Raw genomic sequence first — 18302 nt, 5'->3', positions numbered from 1 at the left:
CAAATTATCGTTCTAAGGGAGCATGTGATACTGAAGTAAGGCATGTTGTTGGGCTGGACGGTTCATAGATGCAGAACAAAATTAAACTGCGCGAATTTTAAATTGTGTATGCGTCTATATTTCTGTTCACGTCCCGTCTTCCTCGTGCAGCTTAAAATTTTCTGAAGCATGTATAGTTAGCGGTATTGCTTGCCAAACTGATTTGCAAAGAGCAGATGAAAGAGTTTGTGCAATAGCAAATACGATCATGCTATTTTGTTCTGTTCTGGTTGTCATGGTTCTGATGACTGGGAAAAGAAAAGTTGCGACTCAACGTGTTAATTCCTTCTCCGTTTGTCATAAAACAACCTTAAAAGCAAGTAAGCTTGTATGTCAAATTTTAGCATTCCCGCCTAGTACGATACAAAACTCTAGACTGCAGATTTCCTGATAGGGCTCACACCCATCTGTGTGGTAAACTTGCAAACATTTCATGGTGAGGCACATCGTTCAACAACATAGTTCAAGGGGATCTGCTGTCATGGTGACCATTGAGCTCCTTATGATTTGACGTGGGCAGCTTGTGCACCAATCATCTCTTTTGTCAGCCTTCCTGAAAAGAGACATGATGAAGTCATAACAAACATGTAAGCAAAGAAGGGTGAAACAAATGTTTGTCCTATAAACGAACAAATCACAGTTCTAGGTGAAGTGTTCAGAAACATACCTTGAGGAAATTGTGGTCTTTGTTACTTCCCGTGGTGATGCATTCACTATTAACTTGTACGTCCAGATACAATTAAGTCCAAACAGGCGAAAAAAAATATGAGCATCGTCTTGTAGGCTGGAGTCGAAAGAAAAAGCGTCAATTACTATGGTGGAAGTGTGGATGAGATTGCGATTCATGTCTCAGGCCAATGCACAAACGCTCCATGGCAGAAGAGCACACACTCCCACACACAACACAGTTTTACGTGTGCCTGTCTTTTGACATCTTGCTCTTTCCTTCCTCTTTCCTGCCCTCCTTCCTATATTCCATTTCTATGTTTCCGTCGCCCCCTTTTTTAAAGAGTAGGCAGGCGTTATGCCCCTTCCAGTGGCAGTTGCCAGCCTGCTCCTCGCTTTCCCTTTCCTGAGAAATGTATGTACGTTTTCAAAACAATAATTGCGTTGGCTGTGCTTGGTGAAGCCTCGACTAGATGACAATTGTTCCTGCGAGATACTAGCAATATTTTGTTGCGTCTCAAATGCAATTATCTAACTGTGTCACTGGAAGTAGATTTGCCACTAATGCGCAGTGAATTTATCGCGGTGTAAAACTAATGCAAACAGCCAAAACTGTTATTTATGCTGTACTCCATGTTAGTAAATTTAGGCATGTGGCAAAATGACAGAAGCATAATTTGAATCGCCTTTGAACAGCAACAATTATAAAATTATTATTTTCCGCTTTTAAGAAATGACTACAAGAATCTGTTTTATCCACCTCGCACGAAAAGAAATTCAAAATTAAAAACGAAGCAATGCGTTTTCACTTACCGGTGCATGCGGCCAAAGGCTGCAAGGCTATTCCGCTTTTAATGGGTGGTCTCCAAACAGACTGTGCTCGGTTCCAACGATGAATTTTCGCTCTAACTACCGCATATTCTTTTTTCAAGCAACACGTCATTGGGCGGCCAAACGCGGCAGATCAATAACTATCGAAGTCGTGCAGCCGTTGTGTTAGTAAAACGCCGCGGCTTATAAAATTCAGCGTCTTTAAACACCTTCACTCGGCGGTGGCTATCGAATGTTGGACGCATAAAGTGACTGAGATATTATTGCCAAAACAAAACTGCTTTAAAACGAACCTGCGTGATGCTGCTCAAAGGAAACGAGCACTCCGTTCGCAAATGTTACCGCCGTACAATTTGAACCGATAAACGGCCCGGACTGCAATCGATACCAACGATTACATGAATGAAGATATTGAGACCTGACTGACATGCAAGTAATAAAGCAAACCCTTTAATAATAGAACTCCAATAAAATGAATGGCCTCCTTATTTTGTAAAAAGTGGCATGTAACTGTGGTTGTCAGTTTTATATGTACATTCATAGATGAAATATTTAGCCGCGTTGAGCGCCGCTAGCAGAAAATCTAAGAATTAACGTATACGTATAAGGTACAGTTACTTCACTTACGCGCTTCATAGTAAAACGTGCCGCGGTTTATTATTCTTATTTTTTTTTTTTTGCCTTCTGTGGTGATTGCTGGAACTTGAGAGTGGTTCGGGACGTGACATGGCGGTGATGTGATGATGAGTATGGCGACAGTGACTACTGAAGTGCTGTGCACAAACTACTGCAGAATATTTCAAATATAAGCCAAAAGCCCGAAGGAGCGAACGAACCAGTAGGCGAACTAAGTAATCACTGAAAGAGAGAACAAAGGAACCAATGAACGAACGAACGAACGAACGAACTAATGAAAGACAACGAACTAATGAACAACTGAACGAACGAACTATTGAATGGATGAATGACCAAACTAGCTAACTAATCAAGGAATGAACGAGCGTATTCCTTGCCGAGTCCTACCTTCCACAGCGCACGATGCTGGGCCGCTGATTTATTACCAACGTCAGTAACGACACATGCGCTGTAAAAATTTAGAGTTGCAACGTTTTCCTGCCACAGCAGTTAAACAGTCATGCCACCAATCACACGGCCATCGTCACGTCGTCATGTCAATGTCTTCTAATGTTGTCTTTGTCGTGCACAGCATATCGCTATCGCTGACTATTATTATTATTATTATTAGTATTATTATTATTATTACTTATAATTAAATGTAACACAATTAACTGCGGCCCGCAATTCTAGAAAGTGACGTCACGAGAGAAGAGTTCCCGAAAGCCACCAACAGAAAATAACTTGATAGAGAAGGTACATATGCACACAATAGAAACGTTTCAAGGGTTGCCCACAAAGGAAACAGGCGCAGACGCAAACATGTTATACCATAGACTGGCCTCACTAATAACAAAAGAAAACAGGCGCAGACGCAAACATGTTATACCATACACTGGCCTCACTAATAACGCCGCATGGGCAACGCAATCTCAGATGTTCATTACTAACTTTGTGCATTGACAAGCGCCGAAGGAACTCTTCTTCCCCATAATGATAAGATCGCTCTTTGGATACTGTGGGACAAGCATCAAGGCACGTAGCTGCAATAGCCGAAATTACGTGGCCCTCTGTGGCTATCCACGCAAAGCTGCCGAACTGCACCTTCTCCAGATTACAGATGCCCCCAACTGTGCCCAGATTTCACGTGACCACAAAGTGTTCTAGCTCTCTGTGCACGCAGCTGTCATCAGCATTCGTCCCTCGACAAGCATCACACGTCGCCTTCGTCCTCGTGACATCACTACGAAGAGAGTGAGAGAGAGATAAACGGGGTGGGGAAGGCAGGACGTTAACCGCAGAAGATTCTGGTTTGCTACCCTGCACTTTCATAACTACGAAGACGTCTCGCACTGCGCACGCGTGTGTTCTGGTGCTTGCATTCCGGAGTAGCATCTAAATAGTGTGACGAACAAATACAGAAATTATATGAGGTGAAGGTTGTGAAATTTGCTTTGCATAAACATTCATGAAATTACTCGTTGCATAGTCGAAGCTTTATATTTCAGGGCAATATAACTGACTGCCTATTTGTACGTTTACCTAAAGCTACAGTTCAAAGAACTTTCGACATAAGCGCTGGATCTACATACAATTGTTTCTTCTGCATTTTTTTCTTAGCGTATCCCTGATTCGCAATTTCCCTGAGAACGCACATCAGACATTTTGCACGTGCCACCTATCACCACCTTGCAGCACTACCTTCAGACAGGCACCAATCATCATTCTCTAAAACTATCATCAAATACAACGACAAACTTCCATCGGGCTTCACCGCTGCATCTAAACCATCGATACCCCCTTGGTGTCTTATCAGCCCCACAGTCCATCTCAGTGTACCAGGAATGGGGAAAAAGTCTGAACTGTCGTCGCCTGTGCTGAAACAACTGTCTCTGCTTCTTCTGCACGAGAGGTACGCGGACAGTGAACACATTTATACTGATGGTTCCACAAACATGCAGTGTTCGTCCGGTGCTGTGGTTGTCCCAGCAAAAGCTATTACCATCAGCTTTAGGACTGACCACCCAACATCATCGACATCTGCTGAACTAGCTGCTCTTCGCGCTGCACTTCGTTTCGTCAATCGGGAGCCACCTCGACAATGGTCAATCATCAGCGACTCAAGGGCAGCCCTACAATCTGTACTATCAGCTCTGCGTCGCGGGCCATTCGAACAGCTCGTATTCGACATTAGATGCCTGCTACATACATCACAGGAGAAAGGACACCACGTGACGTTTCAGTGGCTGCCAAGTCACTGCGGCGTCACTGGAAACGAAGATGCCGATAATGCCGCTCGGGCAGCTCTTGAAGACGCACAAGAAGAGGCCATACCGCTTTCACGATCCGACGCAGCTAGCAGACTTCGAGTGCTTGCACAGGAGATCACGCTATCTCTATGGTGCACACCCAACAGCCAGACCAACCAGAGCAACCGTCAATACCATCTGCCCTCGTTGATGCATCTCTATATGCCAACTGGACTCCGCCGAAGAGAGGCGACTCTGCTTTATCGCTTATGGCTAGGGGTGGCTTTCACGAAATCTTACTCCTTCCGCATTGGAATGGCCGACAACGCTCTCTGTAATGCCTGTCTTTGCGAGGAGACGCTGGAACATATTCTGTGCGACTGTCCTGAATATAATGTTCAGCGACAGTCCCTGGCATCTGCTCTAGCGCACCTTGACAGTAGACCATTGTCCCTCGACACGATTTTCACATGCCGCCGACAGAAGACATCGCAGGTGAAGGCGACAAAGGGACTACTTCGGTTTTTGAAAGAGACTGGATTGGACAAGCGGCTGGAGAGTGATGTCACGCACCATGCCAGATTGATGGACTCCAACGGACGATGTGTGTGTGCTGTGCTATGTGCTTTCTCTCCCTCTCCCCCTTCCCGATCTTTATCTCCCCCATCCCTCTCCCATGTGTAGGGTAGCAAACCGGCTAAGCTAAGCTGGTTAACCTCCCTACCTTTCCTTCTCCACTTTTTCCTTCCTTCCTTCCTTCCTTCCACCAATGGTGCCGCGATAAAAAAAAGAAGGGCGTAACTTCGGCAAAAGTAAGGCTGCCTCCAATAATCCTTGAACGAAGTTTCAAGCAGTTTTAAATTGCGTTTCAGAATAAAGAACGAACAAGTTATATTTTCATCGCACTGACATCAATATCAGTGGCGTGCTGCACTGCTTAGTGCTTTTGTCTAACGGTCGATACGCCGATTTCGCGGGCAGGGGAAAGAAAACTATTTACAGAAAAAAAATTTGCCGAAGGTAGATATCGCGTGGATGCTACACAAAGTTCGTTGAGCGCAACTACCGAACTTCGATTGCAGATTGGGCTTGCCTTGTCTGCTCGAAAGCGGAGAATGGGCCCGGCTGTCCCCCCCTCCGTTGTTTGCATCATGAGCCACGGAAAAGTCCCACATGCACGAGCAACTAACATTCTTAACATTGTTTCAGTCACTTTGCGACATTTTCGAAAAAGTTGTGGCCTGACGGCGGAAGCTAAGTGTATTCGCACAAGAAGGTGGCCACTCTTGCACGCAACCACATGTCTCGACATATGGCAAAATCGCAGCCAAGGCGAAAGCAATGCACGATATTAGTGTCGGCTACGCCGCCTGCTACTGCGGCAAAGACAACCTTGAAATACGAGGTATTGGCCGAAATAAGAAAACGCGATAGGAACGAATTTATGTTTTCAACACGTCGCCAATAAATTCGGCGGAACGCTGCACTGGACTGGCAGCTGTACGAATTTCGTCTAATGGTCGATAAGCCTACTTTGCGAGCAACAAAAAAAGCGTTTCACAGCAAAATGAGCGGAAGGCACTTGGCATAGGTGCTACGCGATATGTTGATTGTGCGCAGTTATTTCAAAGAAGTTGCAAGAATTGGTCTCACCTCGTCTGCTGGGAAACGTAGCTTGGCCCGGCTGTCCGTCCCCGCCTTGTTCGAACCACGAACCACAGGACTCTCCTACAAAAATAAGCAGCCAGCATTGTTTCGATCACTCTGTGGTCCCTACGAAAAAGCAGCGTAAGTTGCGGCCAGACGCCAGAAGCTAAATATGTTCACGAAGTCAGATGAGCACTCGTGCACGCCCCCACATGCACCGACGAAGGTCAAAATGGCAGCCAAGGTCAAAGCAAGCCGCGATATCAGTGCTGGCTACACCGCCTGCCATTGCGTAGAAGTCCCAGTGCAAAGAAATCGCCAAAATCCAGCAGCGCCAAAATAATGAAAAAAAAAAAGAAGAAGACGCTGATTTAAACGACGGTGGCCTACCAAGTCGCCCAACTCGACGTTTTGATAAACTGCAATAGAAAGATAGAGGCAAACAATATTTTGCCACACGTGATTCTTTAGCGTGCGCGTTACCTTCCGATTTCAAGCAGAACTAAAAACATAGACCTTATTTGATTACTTCAGTACGCACTTGGAGTATATATATAGTGCAATATACCAACGCCCTCAATTAAGATACCTAAAACCTAATTAATTCAAGAAACCTGCTCTTGCGCAAACGCTTGGCGGTTTTTGGTGGTTTTGATATTGTGAACTTGGTTCAAGAATGGCCACGCAGATGAGTAAGACTGCGCCCGTTACTCTTCCCGAGCGGCGACGCTTGGTCGGAGTGTTCGTTTTGCCCGAGCAATCAGCACGCGCTATGAATGAATGGGTCTGTATACGTATTTAGGACCACCCACCAATTACACCAACCTTACTAGGCGTAAATGGATAAATGCAGTGAGGTTAAGCCCCTATTCAACTAAATTCCGCGTTTTAAGAGGCCTGCCCGAAGAACAAAGACGCATCTCCTCCGAGGCGCTACTTTCGCGTCGTCTCAGTGGGTGCACTTGCCGGCTGATTGCTCTTGAGAAAAAAAAAAGAATAAGCTCTAGGACGTTTCCGCAAAAGCCGTCTTTTACGACTTGTAGTCCACACTGAAACTTTAGGCGTCCGAAAGGTTGCCTATGGCGATAGCACAATTCTAACCCTTCATCTATATTGCTGGATGAGCCGGCCATTAGTTCTACGAAAAATCAAAACGTTCAATTGAATAATTAATGTAATTACGCTAATCAACTATTTAATTAATTACTTTATGCCATATATTTCAAACCACCAATTATAGCTGCTGAATTCGCACGGCATACCCACTTCGAACGAATTCTCTCCACAGCAATGAGATATTAATTTCCGAAGGGGCCGACGAAATGCATTGGCGTCTCATTTCCACGGATGCTTCCGCGATAAAAACGATCAAAATCAATGTGGAACATCAACAAATGTAAACTTGCTTGCGGTATTTATTGAATACTCTATAGGCAAGTTTTGCGTTCCGTTTCCGAATTAGGAACGAACAGGATATTTCTTTGAACTACATGACATCAAACTTGAGAACGTGCTCCACCGAACAGGCAGCTGTATTACATTTATCTAACCACAGTCACGCCAACTTTACGCGCACGGTGGGGATAGCGGTTGCAGCAAAAGGAAGTGGATCGCACTCCGTGTGGCTGTTACACCAAAAGTTGATTGAGCGAGAGCAATTATTTCGAAAAACTGGCAATTATTGTGCTCACTTCGTCTCCTAGCACTCGTAACTTGGCCAGGCTGTCCGTCCCCGCGTTGTTTGAACCAAAATCCGCGTGCATGTCCTACATAAACGAGCAGCCAGCATTGATCGAGCTATTTCGCGGTGGCTTCAACAAAGCGGCGCGAGTTGCTTTTGGACCTTAGAGACTAATGATATTAACGAAAACAGGTGATCGTGCTTTTCGCGCCACCATATGCACCACCAACAGCAAAATGACAACCAATGCAAAAGTAACCCGCGATATCGATTCAGATTACATCACTCGTTATTGCAGTCAAGACAATCTTTAGTACTAAGTAATGGCACAAATCAATCAACGCGAAAAAAACGAAGTTAGCACGGACGCTGATTTGGCGTATGTTAAACAAAAACTCGCCCGACATGTCTTTTTGATGACGAAATTGTGATAGAAAATAAGTTTCGCCACCTGTGATTTCTTAACGCACGCGCGTTCTTCTGATCAGCAGCGTAGGAGGCGACCAGAACAGCTGGCCACCAAGTCTACAGGGTGCGCAGCAAGACATCATGCAGCTAGACTAGCTGGACACCAGGCCAGCAGGGCGGGCACCGAGGTACCACGTCGTTGGTTCAGCTGGTGAGTAGATCCACAGGGTTGGCATCAGGACACCAGGCTGCTCAAGCAGCTGGCCACCAGGTCAGCAGGGCGGGCTTCCAGACACCATCGTGCTCGAAGGCCTGGCTACCAGGTCCGCAGTGCAGGCAGCAAGACAGCGGCCCGCTATAGAAGAGCCGAATGACCCATGATGGCGTGAAAGATCTTAATTGAAATGCGGCGCCTACCTAGTGGCGCATGACCAGTTACGCAAGTTGGCTTCGAAAATACTCACTGAAGGGCAATACGTACGCAACGGCACATAAACAAATTAAATCCTTGGCTTTTACGAGCCAGAACAACGATATGATTATGAGGCACGCCGTGTGGGAGACTCCGGAGTAACTTTGAACACCTGGGCGTTTTTTTTTTTTTAGTTTTCTTTTTTTTTTCATTTCGGCCCCATAAAAATGTGGCCGCGGCTGCCGATATTTTATCCGGCACCTCCGGGCTTAGCCGCGCAAAGCCAAAGTCACTAATCCACTACTGCGGTTAATGGCACTTAACTGGTGACCAAAGTTGGCGTAAAAGAGGTTCACTGATGTGCAGCACATACACGGTGACCCGTAATGGCATGAAAGAAGTTCATTCAGGTGCAGCACATACCGTCACAATAAGTGGGCCACGTTGGTCCCCCAGCACACAAGTCCGATGTTCTACCCATTAGACCACGGACTACCCCGCGGCACAAGTTGGCGTGGAACCGCTTATACACGGATAAACAAACCAACATAACGCAAACTGGTTGAAGTTAAGGAGTGCTAACCGCAGTACTAAAAGTGCGAGTGTAACGCGCAGGAGTGCAACTGTATTATTGTCGTGTTAAGGCTATGCGTTTTGGCGTTAACTTCTAGAATACTATCAGTATTGAGTCGGTGGGCTACACGACTTTCGAGTCGTTAAGTGAAAATGACTCTGGGCCCCAAGTCGCCACAGTCATGTACTCTTACTTCTTATCTCGTTCGAAAATGTGCGGCTTCATTGAGTATAACGGCCAATAGCAAGCACGGGCAGCAGCTTTGCGCAGAACGCGCTTGCGTTACCGCCAGTTAGGGAGAAGCCTGGAAAACCGTATGGTTTTACCTTTTGCTGCGGCTTTAAATTAGTGTATAATATACCAATGAAACTCGGGGATTATGAAGGATGCCATAGAGGGTATCTATAGACTAATTTTTACCAGGGATTATACGACAGAAAACCGGAAAACGAGGATAATACAAGTTTCACTGCTGGAATTCTAGAGGGATAAATGTAGCTATTGAGGTAGGGTGGCGCGCGCGAAACAGCAATACAGGGTGATCGTTTGCCGGTAACTAAAAGTTAATTGGACAGCAGCGCCACATAGGAGCTGCGAACGACGCAGGTGCTTTCACGTTATTTTCCAATGAACTTTCACTTGTTAGGCAAAGCACGTCTGCTACTTTCTTCCTCCCCTGTTCTTGATGCGCTACTTCACTGGATGAGCTCAAGCTCGCTGTCTGCAATTTTTCGTGGTAATAGCATCAGTCATGTAGAAGAATTGTAGCATCGCTAGCTATAAATCTTTATCTTATTCATTTTTAAATAAAAAGTTAGGAAATAAACATTTGTAGCGTCTTGTTCACATTTCATTGCTAAGAAATGCAAGAAGCACTGGCGTACTCGATTTCGTGCAACATTTTTATAGACAGTTGGCAGAGCGAAAGGCAATGGAAAGATTATGACGCAGTACGTCACGTCTTCGAAGCGCTCACCTTGCCAGCCTGACTCGTACAGTAGACCACCGTGTTGCCCTGATGCATGACCCGATGATGCACGAAAGACCAGCATAGTCTTTGCGCGGCAGATGCGGCCAGGACGAGACCATGTCGATCTCGAGCGGTTCATTTTCGGCACCGATGAAAAAGAAAAGAAAGGACATCGCACGCCTATGTGAGAAGTGCGGTGAAAGGAACATCATGAAGCTCTTAGTTATGCAGAAGAATTCGCTTAGAGCAATTGCTGCCTGCGTTACAGCTGACATTTCAAACCACTGCTTGCAACCTATCGCATCATGCGCTTATCCAACATGTACCATTACCTTCTTTTACAGCTAGACCAATCGCAGATTGAACATGGCATATTATTTTTATACAATGTTGCTAACCTACACACCAACATTCACTACTACCCTACACGACACCTTGAATACTGGTCTGTCTCATCCACGTACGAACTACGGTTTTCAACCTCTAAAATATACTTTGCCTTCTTTACTAAACAGGTTTGACTTATCTCACAGCTCGATCCGTGAAATTTCTTATAATTCCTCTCGAGACATGTTTCGTTAGTTATTCCTTTTGTGCTTTTTCCTGTCACTATTACTCTTTTATTTGTTTGTTTTTTTGCCGACAATTAGACGTTGTTGAATTTATTGCACGGTTCATCTTATGCTGCACTGCGTGATCGTTGTTTCCGAGTCTTCCTACTAAATAGATTTGCCCTCTGCTGCCTGTTGTTGTGTGTACCGCTGCACAGATGTACACGTGGCGGAAGGGAGCACCGTGAAGCGATTTAGCGGCTTTTTTTCCCTTCTCATAAGCCGTGCACCTTGCATGTATGGAATAAAGACTGAGTCTCAGATAGCACAGATCCAGAAGAGCTTTCAGCCGTATACTGGCACAGATCCGGTGTGATCGCCTCTGAACGTGATCGCCCTGAGAGGTGATCACCCCCCATGTTGCTCCCGAACCGCTGGCTACTCGCGGCTCGATGACAGTTATTCACCTACGTGTATAGACCCAGATACAGCAAGGCCAGCTTGTTTTCTTTCAGGACGTTAGAGATTAATATGCTGCTGGACAGTTAATGATGGACGGTAAAGTAAACACAAGTAAACGCAAGTGAAGCACAGGAACATTGCACCAACTCCGACCAAATATGTCATTCTGGAAAAGGCGAGGATAAGTACTATGTCTCATAAGAGGGGAAAAATCAAAACGGAGGAACAAAAAGTGAAATAGTATGTTCTGTATAAGGGCCATGATACCGCAATTACTGACGGGACATCGTAACGGAACCCATGCGATACTAACGCATTACAAACCCAACCACCGCATGTCTTTTACGGCAGAGAGTTAGCGGTGTAAGGAAGTTTGAAAACATACGATGTAATCATATGGCGGAAGTGAACGGTTATTGAAAATCACTGGTAGAACAACATAAATGCGCTGCTGGTGACGGTTATGAGGATGGTGACTGCCATAATTTCTTTCCTGAGGGTTGCCTTCCTACATTTATTTTTTCCATTTTTTAAGGTCACCCTTGGCGCTTGACGCTATGAAGTGCAATGGGTAACCGATCGAACTGATGGGGTCAAGCTGAGAAACAACTAACAAAAGCGACAAATACTCGTGCAGAAAGGAGATTTGCCGGTTTGTCTTGCCGTGCGGGAGCGTGGAGGAGGTTGCTCTCGCGTACAACTAGTTAAACTATCCCAGAATGATGATGTAGGGTTATATTGCACATTTTCAATTATTTGTATTAATCTTCCCTTGTGTTCGCGCGCATCGCTTGTACTTGCCCATTTTTGCACTGTCAGAATATTTGTGTAATATTACCAACTCGCAAACTCCTAATGTTTTTTTCCACCAATTTAGAATGGTGACGCAGTCATAACACCTCAACCAATAGAGAGCCCAGTGTTGCGTGAATATCAGGTTAACTATAATGCATCGTCTAAACCACTCAAATGTATACAGCAACGCTTCTGCTTTACAATATCGCAAGAGCTGAAAAGTACAACTATACTCCTGTTTGATTCCTCTGACATTTCTACTCGTTCGACTGTCCCACTTTCGCAACTGCGACCACTTGGCTACGCTCATCGTAAGAATGAGAAATTATATTAATTAGGATGGCATTGTTTCTGGAGCAGCAATATGAACTGCAGAAATTAAACATGTCTTTACTAGCAATTGATGACTTTTCTCTGAAAGCTGCGGAATAAATGTCATTGGCTTATAGATAAACAAAACACGGCAGACGAAAAGAAGGAAAGTACAGAAAAGTCAACGTTTTGGCATCGAATGTTGTTTCCTGAATTGTCACGCTGTTGTACAACCCGAAATGGATTCGTGAGCCCAAATTCACACTCTGAAATGTCTGATGCATGACAGACGAAGAAAATATGCAAATCCTACGCACTTTTTGGAATCTATGTGAAGCGAAGCTTATGCGAAGCGTGTCAACAAATGCTATACATCAAACGGCGATGCATACAATTGTGCTTACTTTCATCCTGTGCACCGCTTAATCCCACACACTGGATATGTTCATCCACCACAATGGTCACAATTTCAATCTCGTGCAATATTTTATGTTTATATGCTACACCGTTCACAAGCTATGACCAAATTCAAACATCGAATCAGGTGGTTACGTAGTATTAGAAATCCACGCTGCGATGTCACGTGGACAAAGGCGACTTATGCTTGTCGATACAAGAATGGAGATGACAGGTGTATGCACAGAAAAGTATGACACAGGTTTAGGACTCTGTAGCTATGGTGTCACAGTGACAAACCAGAGGAACATACAGAATGGTTTACCTGTGGATAGCGCATATAAAGGTTAGCCTTACTGCACTGTTCAGGTTGTTTACGTGATCGTTACGCTGGGCTTCACTGTGCGATTAGCCTTCTGCATGCGGTGGTCTGCGGTGATTTATGCACCGCCGAAACCATCGTGGAATATTTCTATCGTACGCGAAAATCTAGAGTGAGCGAACGAACCAATGGGCTGACTAATGAACCACTGAAAGTGGGAACTTACGAAGGAACTAATGAATGAATGAACGAACTGTACTGAACGGGCGAACTAATGAACCACCGAATGACCAAACTAGCGGACGAATCAGTGAATGAACAAGCGTTTTCCTTATCAAGTTTGAACCCCAACCACTGACCATCCACGGAAACAGGTGAAAGAGGGAAAAAAAAAAGAAGAAATTATTCGCTAGAAGGCGCAACCACACGCGCTCCTGCGCCACTGCTTAAGCATCATCGTCAACGACGACGCACGCGCTGTACAAATTTAGAGTTGCAACTTTTTTACTGCCACAGCAATTAAGCAGTCATGCAGCCAATGACGTGGCCATCGTCACGTCGTCATGTCAACGCCAGCTCGATGCAGAGCGCCTGTGCAGGCAGCTATGTATCCATGGTGTCCGTGGACGATGCTTGGCGGCCCTTACTGGTTTTGGTATTGTTACGTGCGAAGGCACAGACGAGAAGCTATGTAGAAGTCATTATATTTACAGAATGAAGTGCACCCATGTTATTGTATTTACAAATTGCGCCCGCGTTCATCCAGGCTGTTGTGTAAGTTTGCCCTTATGCGGGCTGCTCGCACTTTCTACACATCGGTGAATGGGTCTGCATGATTATTCGGGACCAGTCACTAACCGAATACGCAAACCTTACTAAGCATTCGGTCGGCCGTTACGAAAAAAATGTATTTTTGATTTCTAATTAAGAGCAGCTTGCATTTAAGATCTGCCGCGCATATTTCGCGAGTCGCCATCCCTCTTCCACTATAAGGCGAAGGCCTTAGATGGTTCGTTGCAATGGCTCATACCGGGAAAAAAAAAGCGGCATCTAGTCCAGTGACACGAAAAAATCCTGATCAAGAATGGCTCTTACCGTCGTAAGCAAGGAAAGATGGAATGAGTGAATGTGAATAAAAAAACGGGAAAAAGAACGAAGAAACAAAGAAATAACGAACAAAGAAACGAAACAAAGAAACGAAGAACGAAAGAAAAGACTGAAGAAAGAAAGAACGAAAGGAAAGAATGAAGAAAGAAAGAACGAAAGGAAAGAAAGAAAGAGAGAAAGAAAGTGAAAGAATCTTTAGGTAGTACAGTAGGTGTTCGCATGTGTCGTTGAGGAGGTCATACGTTTACTTCGCACTGCGGCTCGTTGTGTCTTGCAAGAAGACTGACCCCTCCGAACGTATAACAATGCACTGCCAAGCAATGACTTGCGGAGTTGGCGAGAAAGCACGGTGCCACCGTACACGTACTGTCGTGGCAATCAAGTGCAGGATTACGATACTGGCTTTGGTTTTATTTATTTATTATTATTTTTCACTTCGGAGGCTGAAAGTCATGCAAGCGCTAAGCACGAAACTAAGGTGACAGCGGCCGGGCAGCAGATTAGTTGCCAGGGGTGTTCCAGGGACGCTGTACCTGTCCGAAGTGTGTGATTTGAGGGCCCTGCATTGTCTACGCCTGAAAAACTGCTGTGAAATAGGAGGACGACTGTGAACTGGCGTGAGTAGTGCACTTCATTGGTGTATGCCTGACGATATTATTCTTTGCGGTTTTGCGAAATTGCCGAACAGATCAGGCATCGCCTTGCAAGCGCATCGAGTGAATCCCTGAGCTTCTATTATGCGCCTTTGCCTTTGCCACTGATTGCCTCTACTAAGCTGCGCCGTAGAAAGAAGCAAGGCCTGCCTTAGGACCGTCTGCGTTGAAAAATGGCATCTTCGTCTGCATCGAGGTACTATTCTATGGCAGAAAAAAATTATGTAGTGCTATCAATGACGGAGATGCACGGCAATGCCGCGTTAGCAATGAGTCTGTACGCGTCTCGCCGTCCGGATCGACGAGTTCCAATCAAAGCAACATTTTTTAGCCTTTTCAGACGTCTTCGCACAACAGGCTCAGTTCACCGAAAAAGACACACCATGAAGAGGATCATTGATGAGGACTTTTAAATTGACGTCGTTACCTGCGCGCATGCATGCCAAATGTAAGCATCAGAGAGATTTCTAAACCATGCGGGAAAGCATGGGAACAGTGCGCAACGTTCTTAAGAAGCCCGAATTTCAGCCATACCATGTGAGTCTTCATCAGGAACTAAGTGAGGCAGACTTTGAGAATCGGGCAGACTTTTGTAATTGGGCCCTAATAAAAATTGACCAAGATAAGGATTTCGCACAAAGAGTGATTTGGACTGATGAGGCTCGATTTTGCAGGAATGGCACAGTGAACATTCACAATGCTCACTACTCATCGCAAGGAAATCCTCACTGGCTGCGGCAACACAACCACCAAGTTCGCTGCGATCGGAATGTATGGTGTGGGATACTTGGGGACAGAATCATTGGCCCTCACTTCTTCAAAAGGAACCTCGATGGAAAAAAATTATGCGCACGAAATTCTTGCTGGTGTCGCCGATAAATTTGCCTCGAGTCTCCCTGTCAACGAATTGCAGCAAGTTTGGTTCCAGCATGACGGGGCCCCACCCCATTTCTCCTCCACTGCAAAGAACTGGTTAAACTGTAACTTTCCACGGCAGTGGATTGGGCGCGAAGGAGAGATGTTTCGGCCGCCGAGGTCCCCTGATCTCTCTCCACTGGACTTCTTTTTGTGGGACTACGTGAAAGATGGCGTTTACGCAGTTGAGCCCACTGATGTCAACGACATGAAGATGACAATAGTTACCGCCCGTAGAAGCATCGACCCGGAAATGCTGCGCAGAGTTGACTCGACGTGAGAGCGGTTCATGTGGCGTTTTGCGGCGGAAGGCAAGTATTTCGAACATTTGTAAACGGTTAGTTTCTTGGCGATTGTTATAATTTTAAGTTGACTAAGATTTCATATCACACGAAACTAATATTGTGTAAGCAATGGTATGTTTGAAGGAAATTTCTGAAATGTTTCTGTGTTTTGTTTGTACATAGGCCATGAATTTACACCGTACTTTTTTTGTTCTTTTGTTCCCACTTCTTCCAAAGTAATGCCGGAATCGGAGCTGTGTGTAACTAAATAAATATGAATTTGACTACGTTGACACAATTTCATGCTCTGTCGTGAGGAATGGTAGATGTGTTCTAATGTTAAAAAGGTGACAGAGAATACGGGCCATCAACCCGCGTTTCCTAGGCGCTGTCAATGTCAATGTCCCGCATGTGCAAGGCGCACTGGAATCTTAAGTGGTTAGTAATGTGCTGTATGGCAGCTGAAGCTGTCCCTTTATGTTGTGAGATGGCATCAACTTCAATGATTCTGCAAACAAAGCTTCCATTATTATAAAAAAAAGCAGAGCAGTATCGATGCGCCTGATTGCATAAGACGTCTTAAGCGGCACGGCGTCTTGTCACCTACTCTACTAGCAGTTGCTCAAAGAAACATGGCTCGTCTCACGTCGCCCGCACAGTCATCCTTCGGTTTCGCTGGCCACGAACGAAAACGGCGGCCAAGAACGAAAAGTAATCACCGCCGTCTGTCAGCCCACATTCTTGTCAGACGGAGCGCCATACGCAACAGCTGCGTCACACTAGGGAGGGGCCTCAAAGCGGGTGCCGCCGTCTCGCATGCGTAATTAGACAGCTTGGTTTGAAATTTCAGACGTGCATATCTCGGGACACAGGCGCGTTACTAAAATTGCAAAAAATGGAATAGTCACCAAATGGCACCGCCTCTGTGTTTTCATTATAAACATACATGCTAACTGCAGTAAATAAGAAGTTAATTATCGAATTTGATTAAATGCAGACATTACGACGACAATTATCCTGACAGTTTGCGACCGCCTGTCCGCATAACCTAGGTAAACAAATGGCTTCTGTGCACTGCTCTTCGCATTTTTTTTAACCCTGAAAGTAACTTTGAACACATTGCGTATATACATACAGCCTCGAGGGCCTCGCTTGCGTGTCAGCCGGCCACAGTCACAATTTTACATGTGCCTGACGTGATTTGCTCGGTAACCAAATTTCATCAATCACTCCAATGTGACCACACAAGTGTGTGCTCGAGCGCGTAGGCGCTTACGAGACTTGCCTAAATTTATTATCTAGAGAAGATGAGCCCTAACACTGCAATGAACAACGCATTACTTGTACTATGCCGAGTTTCAGAGCTCAAAATTTTAATTTAAGCAAGGGAAACTTAAGTCGTAGCCTGTAGTAGCGTATTTAATACTTCAAAAGGTTTTTGATACGCTGGATTCAAGTTGCAGCTGCAGGCAGTTCAAAGACAAATTACTAACGAAATAATTCAATACGAATTGGCACTTTGCTAAAACACCTGATTTTAATTATTTTGTACAAATTTACATGTGCGGACAAAAGTAACTAGAACACGGGAGCGGCGGCCGACTGCAATGCAATGCACAACGCCCTCCAGCTGCCTCAAAGCTGCTAGAGGTCATTGGGATGGAACTACTGTGATCGCCGGATTGCGAGCACGCGTAATGCAACTTCTTGCTTTCGCGTGAGGCTGCTAGAGAGCATTGGGAGGCAGTTCGACAACAGGTCTCGTGTTCCAATTACTTCTGTCTGTACCTGCACTCTCTGTGGCCAGAAATGAATGGGAACAAGTTGTGCTGTTTTCCTTGATGTGAAACTATGCTCGGGCATTACACGGTTATTTAAAAGGCAAAACATTGTTTGTATGTAATATTTTTTTTAGAGAGGAACTCTGTCCAGGTAGAGAAAGGGTAAAAATACACAAGCTGCACTGTGTGTGAGCGAGGTGCGCGAAATTTCTTAGTTCTTGCGCAAGGGTTGCAATACATGTACGATGTGTACAGCGTTATGGTTACGCTGTCCACTGTGCTGTAGCCGTCTGTCTGTCTGTAGTCATGTCCCATCTTAAGCCCTGGCCATGTTACCACATTATTCATCCTCTTCTTTGTGAAGGCGAACAGTTGTGCCAGTGCGTGTGAGTTTGTGAGAGATAGAGAAAATGACAAGGCAATAGTACGACGGCCACCACACGATGTCAAGGATGAAAACTGCGTGGACTTACGAAAACAAAATTCACCTGCGATTACGATATTCTCTAATGCGAAATTTGAGCGCAGCTGTATACGTGTTTTCATTTAGCGATATACTGACTGGCGTAGACAAGCCGTCTTGTGCGGCACGTTGCAAATGGAGCGAAGTGCAGAAAGACAGGCTCGCTAAA

General features: G+C 45.2%; 1 long non-coding RNA gene across 1 annotated transcript; it reads right to left on the bottom strand.

The window, feature by feature from the left end:
- Positions 1-5181: 5181 nt before the first annotated feature.
- LOC129386900 (uncharacterized) lies at positions 5182-10690 on the bottom strand. Its single transcript, XR_011891218.1, has 3 exons — positions 10099-10690; positions 8180-8491; positions 5182-6128 (listed from the first exon to the last, which is right to left on the bottom strand). It is a non-coding gene; the product is annotated as an uncharacterized lncRNA (long non-coding RNA).
- Positions 10691-18302: the final 7612 nt, after the last annotated feature.

Source organism: Dermacentor andersoni, chromosome 11, assembly GCF_023375885.2.
Source record: "Dermacentor andersoni chromosome 11, qqDerAnde1_hic_scaffold, whole genome shotgun sequence".
In the NCBI taxonomy this organism is placed as follows: domain Eukaryota; kingdom Metazoa; phylum Arthropoda; class Arachnida; order Ixodida; family Ixodidae; genus Dermacentor; species Dermacentor andersoni.
This window is presented reverse-complemented; position numbering and strand designations above follow the sequence as displayed.